The following is a 15,733-nucleotide window of genomic DNA, read 5'->3' as shown; positions in this document are numbered from 1 at the left end:
GGGGGAAGGAAGTAGAGCTGCCCTACTAGCAGATAAACTTTTGGAAAGGGTGTTTTGAGAGAGAAAGCTATAAAAGTAAGATGGCACAAGATTTTGAAAAGCCTTGAATGCTAAGCCAAGACACTTGAACTTTACTTGTTAGATAATAGGATTTTTCGCAGAAGCATGACATGACCAAGATCATAAAGAAATTTAGTCAGGCAATAACCAACAGTAATGATGGCTAGGATTTATATTAGCTCTTTAGGATTCATAAAATGCTTTCATATGTTATCTTATTTGATCCTGACAATGTCCCTATGAGATTAGGACTATTTCATATGAATCAGCTAGGTGATAAGGCATAGAGATCTGGATCCGGAGGAGTCAAGAAGATGTGAGTTCAAATTCAACTTCAGTTACTTACTAGCTGTGTGACTCTGAGCAAGTTACTTAATCTCTATCTGCCTTAGTTTCCTCATCTGTAAAATGTGGTTAAAATAGCACCTATCTTCTAGGCTTGATGAAAACGCGAAATCAGTCAATAAACATTTATTTAGCATCTATCAATTGACAGGCACTGTGCTAAGAGATGTGTATATAAAAAAGAGGCAAAAGATCATTCCTGTCCTGGAGGAGCTCAAAATTGAATGGGGCAAACAATAAGCAAACAGATATGTATAAACAAGCTATATTCTAAATAATTAGGAGATAATCCAAAGAGGGAAGACCCTAGAATTAAGAAGAGTTGAAAAAGGCTTCCTATAGAGAACTGGATTTTAGTTGAGACTCAAAGGAAATCAGGGAAATCAGAAGAAGAGATGAGGAAAGAGGGTATCCCAGGCATAGAGGATAGCCAGAGATAATGCTCAGAGGGGAGAGATAGAGTGTTTTGTTGATGAGGAGGCTAGTGTTACTGAATCAAAAAGTATATGGAAGGGATAAAAGTATAAGTAGGATGGAGCTAGGTTATGAAGGACTTTGAACATCAAACAAGATTTTGTATTTGAGCCAATGGAATTTATTGAATACAGGAGTGATGTGGTTGGATCTATGCTTTAGGAAAATCCCTGGTGGCTGAATGGAGAATCCCTATTTGACTGATGAGAAAACTGGGGCAAATAGAGGTTAAATGGCTTGCCCTGGACCTCCTAGCTAGTAAAAGTCTGAGGCCTGAATTAAATTCAGATCTTCCTGACTCCAGGTGAAGCTCTGTGTCCATTGAATCTCTTTGATGCCTCTAGCTTCCAATGTAGAAGTACACTGGAGAGCTGTAGTTTATTAGAAGAAGCTTTTCTTAACCTTCACTTGAAATCTTCTTTGTGTCCTCTGCACCCAAGAAGAACAAGTCTAATCCTGCTTCCACATGACAAGCTTTCAAATACTCAAAGATAGCTATCACATATCCTCCCCAAGTCTTATCTTGCCCAAGCCAAACATCATTTCAGTCAACCAATGATAAAGTGGCATGAACTGAGAGCCTTTTCTAACTTGGTTGTACTCTTGGGGACACTTATCAGTTTAATCAAAGTCATTTCTAGAATGAAACATTTAAAACTGAACACAGTTTTAACTAGATATGGTCTGCCTAGAGCAATGTACACCAGGGATTATGCCCCCTTATTCTATTGTTATCCTTCTCTTAATGGAGCTTAAAATTGCATCCTATTTTTTTGTTTGTTTTGTTTTTGGTTGCTTTATAAAATGATTGCTGACTTAACATTAATCTTCTACTCCCCAAGCATTCCCAACCCTTTTTTCAGATGTTTTCTAATCCCATCTACTCCATCATGTACTCAAGAAATTGATTTTTTGAACCTAATCTAAGTTTTTACATTCTTCCTATTATATTTCATTCCCTTAGATTTGTATTAGTGTTGTAATCAGTCAAGGACTTTTGGATTCTGATTCTCATCTAAAGTGTTAACTATTTCTTCTAGTTTCCTGTCATATATAGGCTTTTTAAAGGCGCAATTTATATCTTTATCTAAATCACTGAACTATTCAGTGGTGCAAGGCTAAGTACAGATGTTTGGGGCATGATTCTTATTAACTGAATATTCTTTGGGTATGGCCATACAGTCAACTTGGAATCCATCTTACAGCTATATCAAGCACATAACTTCTCATCATGTACATAAGAATTGCAAGAAAGACTTTGTCAAATACTCTGATTATGTATCACCACTTTGAGCTCATATTCTTAACTCCCATTCCTACTGGCAAGTTGAATGGCTCAGTTCTGTTTTCCTCAAGAAACTAGAGATGACCTAGAAAAGTTGGAATTTCTAGTACTACAACTCATTAACTGTCTGCTCTATCCATTTCTAATTGGTAGGTTCACCTATTATCAACCAACCAGGATAGCTGTTAGCTTCTGAAAAAAAATCTATATACTGAAAGACGAAGCAAGAACAATAGTTATTAAATTACCCCTGCACCTCCTAACTTGGGCAAATTCTTCACTAACATACATACACAAAGTTCCTGGGGAGGCTTAAATTTAAAATACAGCAGGAATGAGTCACATGGTTAAGTGACCAAAGGTTACCTCTTGACCTCAACATTTTTTTTCCTCCGCTTTGTAAAATCCTCAAGAAGTTCTCCTCCTTAGGCTTAACTCGCTGCTGGGATCTTAAGAGCAGTACCATTGTAGGATCCACAGTCAGCCTTTCTCCCCATCATCAGATGTCTTAATTCTTGAAGTAGCCACTTTCTTTGGGGGCACATCCTTCTACTTTCATTTTCTGTACTTCCTTTGTCATTGGCTACTACCATTCCAGTGGGCTGCCTTGGGTTGCTGTTGGGAATTCTGATGTCTTTGATGAATCTCTACCTTTTATTACTGTCTCAGGATACTTCTTCACCTAACATCAGGAAAAAATAAATGCTTAAAAAAAATCAAAACCCAAACCAAAACTCTCTTTAACCATTTTCCTTGACCACATGTCATTGGTTCCATGTGGTCAAGTAGCTTCTGTCCCCAACCTACTGGCTCACAGTAGTCCCAATCACTCAGAAACTACTGTGAAAGAGGATGAAAGATTGGATACTCAAATATTTTGTATGCACACTACCTTTTGTCTTACTCTTTCCTGAGTAATGAGTCCTTACAGATGAGGAGCCAATTAGAAGAGGGCATTTCATTATCACCTATGGTCAAAAGAAGTTTCCAAAGTTCCAATATCTTGGACTAAAACCAATAAGAGAATGTCTGCATATTCTCTGTATAATCCATCAGGAAGGGCAAAAGCAATCATTTCCTCATGAGCAAGTGTCCTACTTATAATAAAATTTATGTAAACTATATTTACAACATTACTTTCATCTACAAATCAAAGAACCCTTTCAAAAAATGGATTTATAGTTAGTCTGGCATGACATATTCTTAGTGAAGCCATGATAGTGCTTTATTGTCATTGCTTCTTTTTCTAGACACATCTTTTAAACAATATATTTGTAGTGTTATTCTCTGGGCTCATTTTCCTAGAGCCAGGCTGGCTATAGCTTCCTCTCAGGTGTTTAGGAGTGTCCTGAGGGCAGCTAAGTAGCTCAGTGGATTGAGAACCAAGCCTAGTTGTGGGGAGGCCAGTTCTGGGTTCAAATTTTGGTTCAAATATTTCCTAGCTTTGTGGATCCTGGGCAAGTCACTTAAATCCTAGTTGCCTAACCCTTATTTCTCTTTCGGCTTATTACTGATTCTTAATATTGATTTCAATACAGAAGGCAAGGGTCTAAAAAAAATAGAAGTATCTCTGAAGGATTGGAGTGTCTTTGTTTAATGCAATCAGCACAGTCTTCTATCTACCATGATTTTCCCCACTGTTAGTTTCTAGGGACTGATACCATAATTCCATCTAACCAAACCATTTAACCAAATTAGTTTTTACAAAAAGATATTTTCTTTGAAGATATAGCAAGAATAGAAACATATTTTCTTTCAACTGCTCAGAGACATATTCTCCCCATATCCTGGTCCCACCAACTTCATGTTCACATGTAGTATCACTGCCATATGAGTCTTCATTTTAGCTACTATTCAGTTATGTTCCAAAGGTGGCTCCTCAGTCCTCTGATCCTCAGGGCATCAGTGCTGGATTGGCTTTAAAACATGGCATAGCCTTGAATTCCAGATGCCTGGACATGGAGTTGCTGACCCTTCTGACCTCCCAAAATTTACTAGGTTACATAGCCTCCCGGGTTAAGGCAGGAAGTGGATTTAAGGCCTCTCCCCTCGTAGCATTGTTTCTTACTAGATTCCGTCTAGCAGGAAAAAACCAGCCAAAGTGAAGGATTCACACAGGTAGAAGAAAGACCGAGTTTCTGCTTGTCTAGTGTCTTTTAAAGACCTCCCAAGCCAATCAAAAAAGCTCTTCCTCATCAGTGGTTAGTGGATGAAAATGTGTTATGGATTTTCCACACATGCTCCAAATTCTCTGAGTTCCTTTCATTATATATCATCATGACTCTCTCAGAAGCAAGCTCTTCAGCCTCTTCCACATCAAATAGATATTATTTGTAAAGCACTTACACACAGCAGGCACTATATAAATGGTTATTCCCTTCTTCCTCCTCCAACATGGGGAGCTGCATTAGCATTACTCTGCATACTCTTATAGATTTTAGAATTTTACCAGGAATAGAAGCTCATTAGCCTATTGTTTGAAGACTCTACTTTTTCTTTTTCTGGACATTTGCTCTTTTCTAGTATATGTGCTGCCAAAGCAAGCACTATTTCCTCTTTTTTAGTCCTTTGGTGCCTCTTCTGTTCTGTACAGTGTTTCCAAAATTATTGACCTTAACTCAGGAATTATACTTGCAAGTTCTTTTAGAACCCTGGGAGGCTGTTCATCTGGGCCCAGTGACTTGAACTCACAGGCAGCTAGGTATTTTCTTACTATGTCTTTGTTACCTTGAGTATCAACTCCCAATTAGTCAATCTGTTAGATGTGTTGGTAGCCAGGAAAATTATGAGCCTCGAAATAGAGGTCCTGTATGAGGGTGTTGGCATTGAACATAGAGAAGAAAGGACATATCTGAGTGATTTTGAAGAGTAAAAATGATGCTTCAGTAGTAATTGAATGGATATATCAGCTGGTGGGGGGAGAGAAAAGTTAAAGATAGCACCATTGCAAGACTGGATGAATGTAATTGGCAGAAATAGTTGAGTCAGAAGAGGAAAAAGTTTTGTTAAAAGACAATAAGTAGGGAGCATCTAGGTGACTTAGAAAGCCAGCCCCATAGACAGGTGGCCCTGGCTTCAAACTTGACCTCAGATGCTTCCTAGCTGTGTGGTCCTAGGCAACTCACTTACCCCCTATTGCCTAGACTTTACCGCTTTTCTGCCTTGGAATCTGTATACAGTATTGATTAAGAAGGAAGGTAAGGGTTAAAAAAAGATAATAAGCAAACTTGTTAAATTTGATGTGCCAATGATGACATATCAGTAGAGGTACCTTCTAAGCAGCTGGAAATGTGGGTCTGGAGTTTAGGAAAGAGATCAGAGCTAGATTTGAGACTTCCCTGCATAAAGTGATAGCTAAAGAAATGGCAATGAGATTGCTAAGAAAGAGAGTGAAAGAGAGTAGAGAAACAGAAGAGCACCAAGGACAGAACCTTGGGGCAATATTTATCTTCAAAGTCAGGAAGAAGACAAGGAGTGAGTAAAGATGACAGAGAAGGAAGAATTGGAGAGATAGGAGAATCACAAGACAAGTGCTATCTCAGAAATCAAGGAAGGACTCAGTATACAGAAACAAAAGGTATTTAATAGTGTTAAATGATATAAAGTTTGAGGAGGATAAGGACTAAAAGAAAACTATTGGATTTAGTGATTATGAGAAAACAATCAGCATAATAGCAGGATTAGAAGCAAGAGATGGAAGAAAAAGCAGGTGCTAAGGAAATGGAGGCATTGAGTTTAGATCAGATATATTTAAGGTAGGGTTACTGACTTTTAAAAGAAGGTTTTTTGATAATTGTATTTTTATAAATTCCTTTTTTTATATATTTTCTTTTATGCTTTAATAAACATTCTGAGAAGAGATCCATATGCACTTCACCAGACTGTCAAAGGATTCTATGACAACAAAAATAGTTTAAGATCTTTTGTTTCTTGGACACAAATGCCTCAAGAAGTTTGACCTGAGCTTATTTGTGGTTAGATAGGAAAGAGATATTGAAGAGGGGAGAATATCTGAAATGGAAGGGGATGAGGAATGATGGGAAAAAGGAGATTGAAAGCACAGACATAGACCAGGTTAAAGAGAATTTAAGCCACACAAAGATTTATCCTATAACCTTGGCTTTGATAAAAACCATTGTCTATCCAAATGAACCACCATGTTCCTACTGAATTTTGTTCTTTACCTAAAAGTTGATCTTAAAACTAAAACCTGCATCAGTTTTAAAACTAAAACCTGGCCGCTGGGTGGTTCAGTGGATTGAAAGCCAGGCCTAGAGATGGGAGATTCTGGGTTCAAATCTGGGCCCAGACACTTCTTAGCTGTGTGACTCTGGGCAAATCACTCAACCCCCATTGCCTAGCCTTTACTGCCCTGGGACCAATACACAGTATTGATTCTAAGATGGAAGGTAAGAGTTAAAAAAAAATACAACAAAAAACGAAAGCCTGCATCAGCTTTAAACTATCATGCAATTCTTACTAGCTCACTGGGTTACTGGTCAATAAGTTAAACAAAGATGGAAAATGTGTTCCTCAATCTTCATTTCTTTAGATTCTTGGCATTTGATTGCTCTCTATATTAGGATATAAATGAGCTGGGAAAAGGCTGGAAAACCTTCCCATCCTTTTTGTAGGCCAATGGCTTTGAACTTGTCTGCAAAGCTGATGTAAAAACTCAGTCCAGGAAAGAATGATATAAGTAACTGTTTGGTTTGCTGTTCATTTTAATAGCTGATTTCATCATATTTTCCACCTACACCATGCCACAAGTCACATATGATGGTGTTAATTATTTTTCAGGATCTCTCTGAGCTTTCTGAACATTGTCCATATAAGCAAAGAAGTAAAGCAATGATATGATGACTTTGATTTTGTGTAGAAGCCAGTCTGGATTACTTTTGACCTTCCATAATAAGGGAGTGTAGGTTGTTTTTGGTTCCAGTCATCCAGATAATTATTCCATTCATCTTAACTAGCTAAGGCCTAATCTAAAGGAGCTTGTATAATTAGTTAATAAGTAGTAGACCAATTACCAGAGGAATGAGAGCCTTTGTGATTTATTTGGGCCCCAATCCCATCGCTTTTCTAGAGTTCCATTCCATATCAGAGGAATTCTTGGGCTTCTCTGACTACCACAGCACCTTTTGACCTAATCACTATACCTTTCCTCTATCTGAATGCCTAGCTGAACAGCTGTGGAGCTCAAGTCACTTTCTGAACTCACAGATAATGGCAGCACTTTTTCCTTTTGTTCAGTTTACTTTAAATCCAGGGAATTGTGGGCTCCATTACTCTCCCTTTTTGTACAATAGCCCATAAAGAAAGAAAAAAAAATCCCAGTTCTACTCCAGTAGGATCACCATAGACTAGTTTATACCTATTTCCCATTATCAGGTTTATAACTTTAGTGAAAAGCAACCTGATGCAGTTTTTACATTCTGAATTTTTAACCTGGACCGAAGAGAATAGCCAAGATGGCTGAAGGGCAACAGCTTTAGTCTTCCCATCCCTTTCCCCACCCCTGAAATTAATGTGATGCTTTTCTGGGCGCAGAGGAACAGACAGCAAGATACTTAATGTAAATTCAGCCAGGAGGCTCGTGCTGCTTCACAAAATATTGATTAGGTGTCTGATTTGTTCTCCCCTGACAGTGGGCCGTAAGGAATGAACCAATGAGGTGGGCTTAGCGCCAGCTTGTCACGGTCATTCGATAAGACCAGACAACCAATGGGGAGATGCCACCTTTTCATTGGGTGAAAGGCAAGTGGGGGTGGGGGGTAGACAGGGAAACTGTCTTAGCAACAGCAAAGAATAATCTACTCTTCTCTCTCTCTCTCTCTCTCTCTCTCTCTCTCTCTCTCTCTCTCTCTCTCTCTCTCTCTCCCTCTCTCCCTCTCTTCTTCTCTCTCCCTCTCTCTTTCCCTCAAGCACTGTCTCTGTCTCTCTCTCTTTCTCTCTCTCTGTCGCTGTCTATCTGTCTGTCTGTCTCCAATTCCTACTCCATTCTCAGCATCCAGTTACCAGTGAAAACTTGCTGCTTATATCTCTTAATGCCTTTGTTTTTCTTACCAAAGACAACTTTTCCAAAGGACCAGTGTTAAGAGATCACACTACTTACCTGTTCAGTCATCCCTAATCCCTTTTTAATGGAGAGAAGGGACAATATTCCACTCCTCATCCCATGCCCCTTTAGTCTCTTGGCAACACGTATCTTATGAAAAATAAACTTTGATCTTCAGGTAAACGGTCTCAATTTTGTTCACATGCTGGTTTCAAAACTGGAGGGGTGAGCCATGTTGCTGGCTTTACTGACCCAACTGTAGAAGAGTCTGGAGAAAGCGGTGGGGTGAGGGAGAGGAGAGTCTAGCTATTTCTTTTGCTTCCAGAGAGATGACTGAAATTTTCACCAAGCTTGAGCAGGCTTTATAGTTGTTTTCTTCCTGGTGTTCCCTCATATTGTTACACAGCCTTCACATAGAGTACCCTGGCCAACTTCCTGTTTTCAGTATGACATTTGGCAATTCCTTTCTTAGACACAAGTGTTCTGAGCATTGAAACACTTTCATTTGAAAGGCTCCCCTCCTCTGGGTTCCTCTGGATTTTTAATGTTTCCTGAGCAGGGACTCAAAGGAATAGAGGCGGCTTTGGACTCGACTTGGCTCCCATGATCAGAGTGGTGCCCTTTAAGCAGGTGTTTTATCCTGACTATTCATTTTTTTTTTTTACAGATAGATAAGAATACCAAACATTGCTATTAAGTTTCTCTAACATTCTTCAGATAACTATGATTTTATCATAACTTCCTTTGGCTGGGTGGGGAAACCTGGACAAAGAAAGACTGAGAGATGATGTTGTATGAATCTTTTGGTCCACAAAAGGCTATTGCCTAGAAAACCAGTAGATTAACTCATTATTCTCCATATTTTCTGGTGTCAGAAAGATAGGGAAATGCAGTAAGAAGGATTTAAATTAGATTCAAAGAATTCCTCAAATCTTGGGTTACATAATGGATCCTTAGGTAAGAATGCAGAATGCCCCTTTTTAGAGATTTAAAATAAAATTTTAAAAATACTCATTTACTAGAATTTTGTGTAGATACATTCTCCTGTGGCTACAAGGGGATAGAAAAAATTGTAGATGTCCTCTGACTCCAAGATTCTTGGTCCTCATCTCTTCAATAGAAGGCTATAGATATTATCTATCTGGTAGTTAAGTGAACAAAGAATATTACTAAGCACTAACTTAGGTACCTGCCACCGGACTTGGTGTTTTGGAAATGACAAAAGGTGGGTGAGATAATATTTTTGACCATAAGAAATTTTTACCTAGTAAAATGGAGACCAAATACACATGATCCACTCACCTAAGGGAAAATAGGGAATAAGACAGAATGAGAGTATTAATTTTGTGAAGCAGATGATAAATGCCACAAGTTAGAAAAGTTAAATGATGTAGTACAAGGGAAGATGGGATTATTCTGTGGAGTTAGGTCTATCCTGGAAGGTAGAACACCTGATTTGGAATTGTATCTCTGTCCTTACCTAGTTGTGGGACTGGACAAGTGACTTGATCTGCTTGGTTCTTACTATCCTAGATAAACAGGATTTAGAGTCGCAAAGGACCTCAGCAGACATCTGGTGCAATCCATATCTGAAAGGGACATTTTGCCCTGCCATTATAACATAGTGAACAAGTGGTCATTCAGATTCTGCCTGAAGATATGTAAGGAGAGGAAATCCATAGGATCATGTATTTAGAGCCAGAAGGGAACTACACAGTCACTGAATCCAACCTCTTCAGTTTACAGATAGGGAAATGGAGCTTAGCATAAGTGACTCTCTCACCAAAGTCCCATACCAAGTAAATGGCAGAAACAGGACTTGAACCTGGCTTCCCAACTCCAAGTCTAGTACTTTTTTTTCTGTACATTGCTGCTTCTACCATCCCCCGAGACAAGTAATTCCACTTTTGGACAGCTCTAAAAGTGATTCTTATCTGTGAAAAAATGGGCTGGAAAAGATGACTCTATGGCCCCTTTTAGTTCTAACATTCCATGAGTCTGGGAACCTGTGACATACATGCATTGGATAGAGTCACCTAGGAAGGCTGGACCCAAGCTGGGCTTTAATTTGGATGGAAGCAAAGGTATGGAGATAGGAATGTGCATGCTGTATGTGGAGGAGAGTTTTAGATACCTTGAAATAATATGAACACTTAGGGGCAGCTTGGTAAATTTAGAGCCAAGTCTAGAGATAAGAGGTCCTAGATTCAAATGTAGACTCAGGCACTTCCTAGCTATGTGGCCCTGGATAAGTCACTTAACCTCCATTGCTTAGCCCTTTACTATTCTTAGAACCAATAAACAGTATTAATTCTAAGACAGAAGATTCAGGTTTTAAAAAAAAAGAAAAGAAAAGCAATAATATGAACACTTATTTCCTTACCCTTTTTTCTCTTCAGCACCCAGAAAAATATGGACAACATTTATTAATATTTACTTTTGTTATGTAAGCACCAAATAGACCAACATTCAATTTGGTTTATTTGCTTATTTTATTTTGTTGTTGTTGTTTAGCCATTTCAGTAATGTCTGATATTTCATGACCCCATTTGGAGTTTTCTTGGCAGAGGTATTAGAGTGGTTTCCCCTTTCCTTCTCCAACTCATTTTACAGATGAGGAAACCGAGGCAAAAAGGATTAAGTGACTTGCCCAGGGTTACACAGCTAGTAAGTATCAGAGATCATATTTGAACTCGGGTCTTCCTGACTCCAGACCCAGTGCTTTATCTACTGTGCCACCTTGCTGCCCTATTTATTACCTAATTTCTATTTAATTATTTCCTATTCTATATTTTATAGAATTAATTTTCTTAAAAATGAGGGAAAATAAAACATGGTCTAGATCTAGCTTTCTGGAATCATATCTATTGACTAAATAAGGCATATTTGGCTATATTAAAGTATACAAAAACAGCAATGGCAGCAATATTTTGGGTGTTTGGAGAAGGACTGTATGAACTAAAGGACTTTATGGAGTCTTAGTTTCATCCATAGCTTCCAGACACATTTGGGGAGCTTGGTCAAGTCCCAGTATTTCCTTGTGCCTGCTTAATACTAGTAGCTCTGTACTGATGACTCTCAGATCTATGAACTCAGGCTTGATTTCTCTTCTGAACTCCAGACCTACATCTGCATCTGCTTACTGGGCATCTCTGTCTGACATAGAGGTACCTTGATCTCAACATGACCAACCCTGAACCCCTAACTCCTCCCCACAATCCTCTGGTTCCTCTGATCTTCTCTGTTTTGGTTGATGGCACCAACATCTTCCGTCACCCAGGTTCAAACCTTAGAGTCATCTTTGACTCTTCCTTCTCCTTTATTCCCCATATACAATCATTTGCCAAGACCTGTGGATCCTATATTTAGGACATCTATCCCCTTCTCTCCTCTCATGCTGATACCTCTGGTTCAGGCTCTTATTACTGTTTTCCATGACTATTTTTCTCCTAACTGATCTATTCCTGACTCCATTCTCTCTCTCCCCAATCTCATCCTTCACTCAATTGCTAAAATAACGTTCAGAATATACTGATGTACTTCTTTACTCAAAAACCTTCATTAGCTCTGCATTGCTTCTGAGATAAAGTCATCAAGTCAACAAACATTTAGTTTTTTCTATGTGCCAGGCACTATGCTAAGAAAAACAAAAACAGTTCCTGTCCTCAAGGAGCTCACAATCTAATGGGGCAGAGGGGCAACTAGGGAGCACCGTGGATAGAGGGCCAGGCCTGGATTCTGGAGGAGCTGGCCTCATACTGTTCCTAGTTGTGTGACCCTGGGTGAGGTGTCTAACCCCAACTTACAATCTAACTGGGGAGACAACATGCAAACAAACAAGATATATAACAGGATAGTTTAGAGGTAACCTCAGAAGGAAGGCACTAACGTTAAGGTTGGGGCTAGGAAAAATAAAACAAATCAAAACTTCTAGCCCAAAATGGGATTTAAATTAAGACTCGAAGAAAGCCAGGAAGTGGAGATGAGAAAGAAGAGCATTCTGGTCATCCAGGCAGGCAGAGAAAAGTGTTTTGTGCAAGAAATGAGGCCAGGAAGAGGAATGTAAGAGGTTGGGGCTAAGGTATAAGAAAACTAAAGAGGGAGCCAAGCTATGAAGGATTTAAAAAACCAAACAGAGGATTTTATATTTGATCTTGAAGATGATAGAGTTTATTGAATAGCGGAGTGATGTGGTCAGATTTGGCCTTTAGAACCATCACTTTAATAGCTGAGTGGAAAATAAAATGCAAACGCCAGCCTTCCAGCCTTCTTGCATACCATTGTATCTACTCTCTCTATTCATAGACTCAGGAACTCTTCCTTCCAGGAATCTGCCTCTCAGAATCCTTATTTTCATTAAGGCTCAACTTAGCTACCACCTTCCTTTCTCTGCTCCCTTCTCACCCAAGTCCCCACCTTTCAACATATGAACCATCTGAGAGTGAGATCTTCCTTCTCAAATTCTCTTAGATTTTATCCTGATCTTTCTATTACATTTATTTTCTTTGGACTTTTTAAATTGTTTGTATGTTGCACCCTGAATTAGGAGGCACAGTGGGGAGAGATCTGAATGGGTAGTCAGAAAGACCCAAGTTTAAATCAAGCCTTAGACATTTAGGTGTGTGACTTGGACACATCCCTGAATCTCATCCTCCTTCATCTGTAAAATGGGGATAATAATATCCTCTACCTTATAAGATTATTGTGAGGCTAGAATGAGATAATACTTCTAAAGTGCTTTTCAAGCCTATAAATGCTCATTATCATTAATAATTATAATTATTAAGTAACAGTATATTATAATAAAACACATTATTATAATAATTAATGATATAATAATTATTATTCCTTCTTTGGGAGAAGATAAGTTTCTTTAGGACAAGAGTTATTTTGGTTTTGGCTTTGTATGGGGAAGACTAGCTAAGTGTTTGGGGTTGTTAATTTCAAATAAATGGGTTACTAATCTTTTCTGGAAATTCAATAATATTTAATAAATGATGCCCTCGGCATGCATATCCCAGGAAGAATATGCTTAGGAGATATTTTCTATAATACAACCAGATGATTTCTAAAAAAGAATCATTGGCTACGTGAATCAAACAAACAGGTCTGTTTAGGGATGAGTAAGTATTCAATACAATTCTCCTGGAACTATTTGGGGACTTCTAGAGAATGACTCTTGGTGCCACCTGATCTAACCTTCTTTGCCTACTGTGGACTATGATACAGCTCATAAGCATTCTTGTTTTTATCTTCCTATTTTCATGCTGAGAATAGACACAGACTTGATAAGGTCTACACCTATCAGAATGGAGAAGACAATAATAGAACCACCGTTGGGGACTAATAGACATTGGTCTTAGGAGTAGGCCCAGTGAGATCTGGATCAGGAAACCTGTAGCTGCAGACTCAGGGAATTTAGTCAGCTGTCATCACTTCTTAATTAAAAATAGCCCAGTGTCTCTTGCATTCCCTTATTCTGTGTTAGTTTACCTACAATCTCTCTTCTGCCTGCCTGAGCCCTTCCCACATTCCAGATCAATAGACAGGTATTCTCCCTTTACAAATGGTTGTCAGACTTTTTGCATGGATAAGCCATGTAGAATTTGATTCAGTTCAGTTTCACAGGTATTTCCTAAACACCTACTATGTGCAAGACACAGGTGGTAGATGTCAGGAGTCTAAAGACAAAATTGAATTTGTACCTGCCCTCAAGAAGCTTATTGTCTAATGGGAAGATTCCATGCATAAACAGAGAAGTAATTAGAAACTGTTAAGAGGGGGAGAGTACTAACTGCCAGAGGACTCTAGAAAGGTTTGTTGTTCTTGAACTAAGCCAGGAGAATGGAAGACAACATTGTTGAATTTGGGAAGAGCTCAAGAGCCAAACTGGTCAGAATGTGCAAAGTAAAGTAATATAAAATGTCTGGAAAGGCAGATGAAGAGCACATTGTGGAGGGCTTTACATGCCAGCCAGGCTTAGGAGTGTGTATTTTATTTATTTATTTTAAGAACAGATTTGAACCCAGGACTTCCAGTCTCTAAGCCTGACTCTCTATCCCCTGAGCCACCTAGCTGCCCCTGAATTTTTATTTTGTCTTAGACACCACAGATAATCACTGAAGGTTTTTGATCAAGGGAGTAACTTATATATTAAGAATATTTATTTGGATGCTTTGTGGAGGATTGACTAAAAAAGGGAAGAATAATCAAGAGGCTATTGCAGTAGTCCAGGTGAGAAATAATACACTCTTAAGAGCAGTGACTGAGTGAATGGAGAGAAGGGATAGATCTGAGAGGAGTGGCATTAGTTCAGTTCAATTCAGTTCAATTCACTTAAATAAATATGGCAAAATGCTATTTTAAAAATATTCAGTAAACATTTCCCCACTGGCTTTATGATTTTGCAAAAAAAAAAGTTGCATATCTTAACTCATTTGTTCCTCAAAACCGTTCTTTCAGAGAGTGGCTATTGTTATCATTCCCAGTTTTTAGATGAGAAAACGGAGACTGAGAAAAGTTTAGTGACTTGCCCAGAATAATTTAGCTTGCTAAGTATCTGAGGCAGAATTTAAAACCAGTTCTTCCCAATCACTAGTCCTAGCTCTCAACCCACTATATAATCTCCCTTGTATTCTTATTACTTACTCTCTTAAATTACCTCTTTACTTGTATAGCATAAATATTGACTGAAACTCTACTATAATGGTAGTGTTGGCAGGCAGGAATAATACCAGCAGGTCATAGACTCATTTGGTCTTTTGGTCTTAATAGAAATTTGTTGTGATTGTTGTCTTAGTTATTTGCATTGTTTCTGACTCTTTACAAGTCTCAAAATTCTAGATAAATAATTGTTATTATCATCATCAATAATTATAATAATTACCACAGTAGGTCATGATATAATATATTATTATATTAATAATGATATAATAATAATTCTTATTATTCTTTCTTCCGGGGAATGGCAGCTTCTTTAGGACAGGAATTATTTTTTTTGTCTTTGTATGGAGATGTGCCTAGAAAAGTGACTCTCCAACTCTTACCTTGCCTTTGGAGTTTTCTTTGAAAAGGTACTAGAAGAATATGCCCTTCCCTTCTTCAGCTCATTTTACAGGTGAGGATTCTGAGGCAAACAGGATTAAATGGTTTGCCCTGGGTCATTCTGAGACTAGATTTGAACTCCTGACTCCAGACCTAGTACTCCATCCACTGAGCCACCTAGCTTCCCCATGTTAAAATAGCTGATAATTGAACAATATTTTGAAGAACCTTAGAACAATCCATGTAATAGATAAAGAAATGAGGCTCAGAGAGCAATATGTCCACAATCACCTGGGTGATATAATAAGACTGTGCTTCAAAGGCATATCTTTAGACTCCAAGACCAAGGCTTTCTGGATCACATCTGGTTGCCTTCAATCACCTTACCTGGTGGTATGACTATGAAAGAGTTAAGTTTTAGGCACTAGGTATGGAGTTATTTAGGAGGATATGATTTGACCTAC

The 15,733-nt window shown here is 38.4% G+C and overlaps 1 long non-coding RNA gene across 3 annotated transcripts in view; it reads left to right on the top strand.

Moving 5' to 3' along the window:
• The window catches only part of LOC123242123, a 200,977-nt gene that overhangs the window by 80,261 nt on the left and 104,983 nt on the right, over positions 1-15,733 (top strand). The window lies entirely within an intron of this gene.

Source organism: Gracilinanus agilis, chromosome 3 (genome assembly GCF_016433145.1).
Source record: "Gracilinanus agilis isolate LMUSP501 chromosome 3, AgileGrace, whole genome shotgun sequence".
Classification (NCBI taxonomy): Eukaryota; Metazoa; Chordata; class Mammalia; order Didelphimorphia; family Didelphidae; genus Gracilinanus; species Gracilinanus agilis.
Note: the sequence above shows the minus strand (reverse complement) of the source record. Positions and strands in the feature narration are given on the sequence as shown.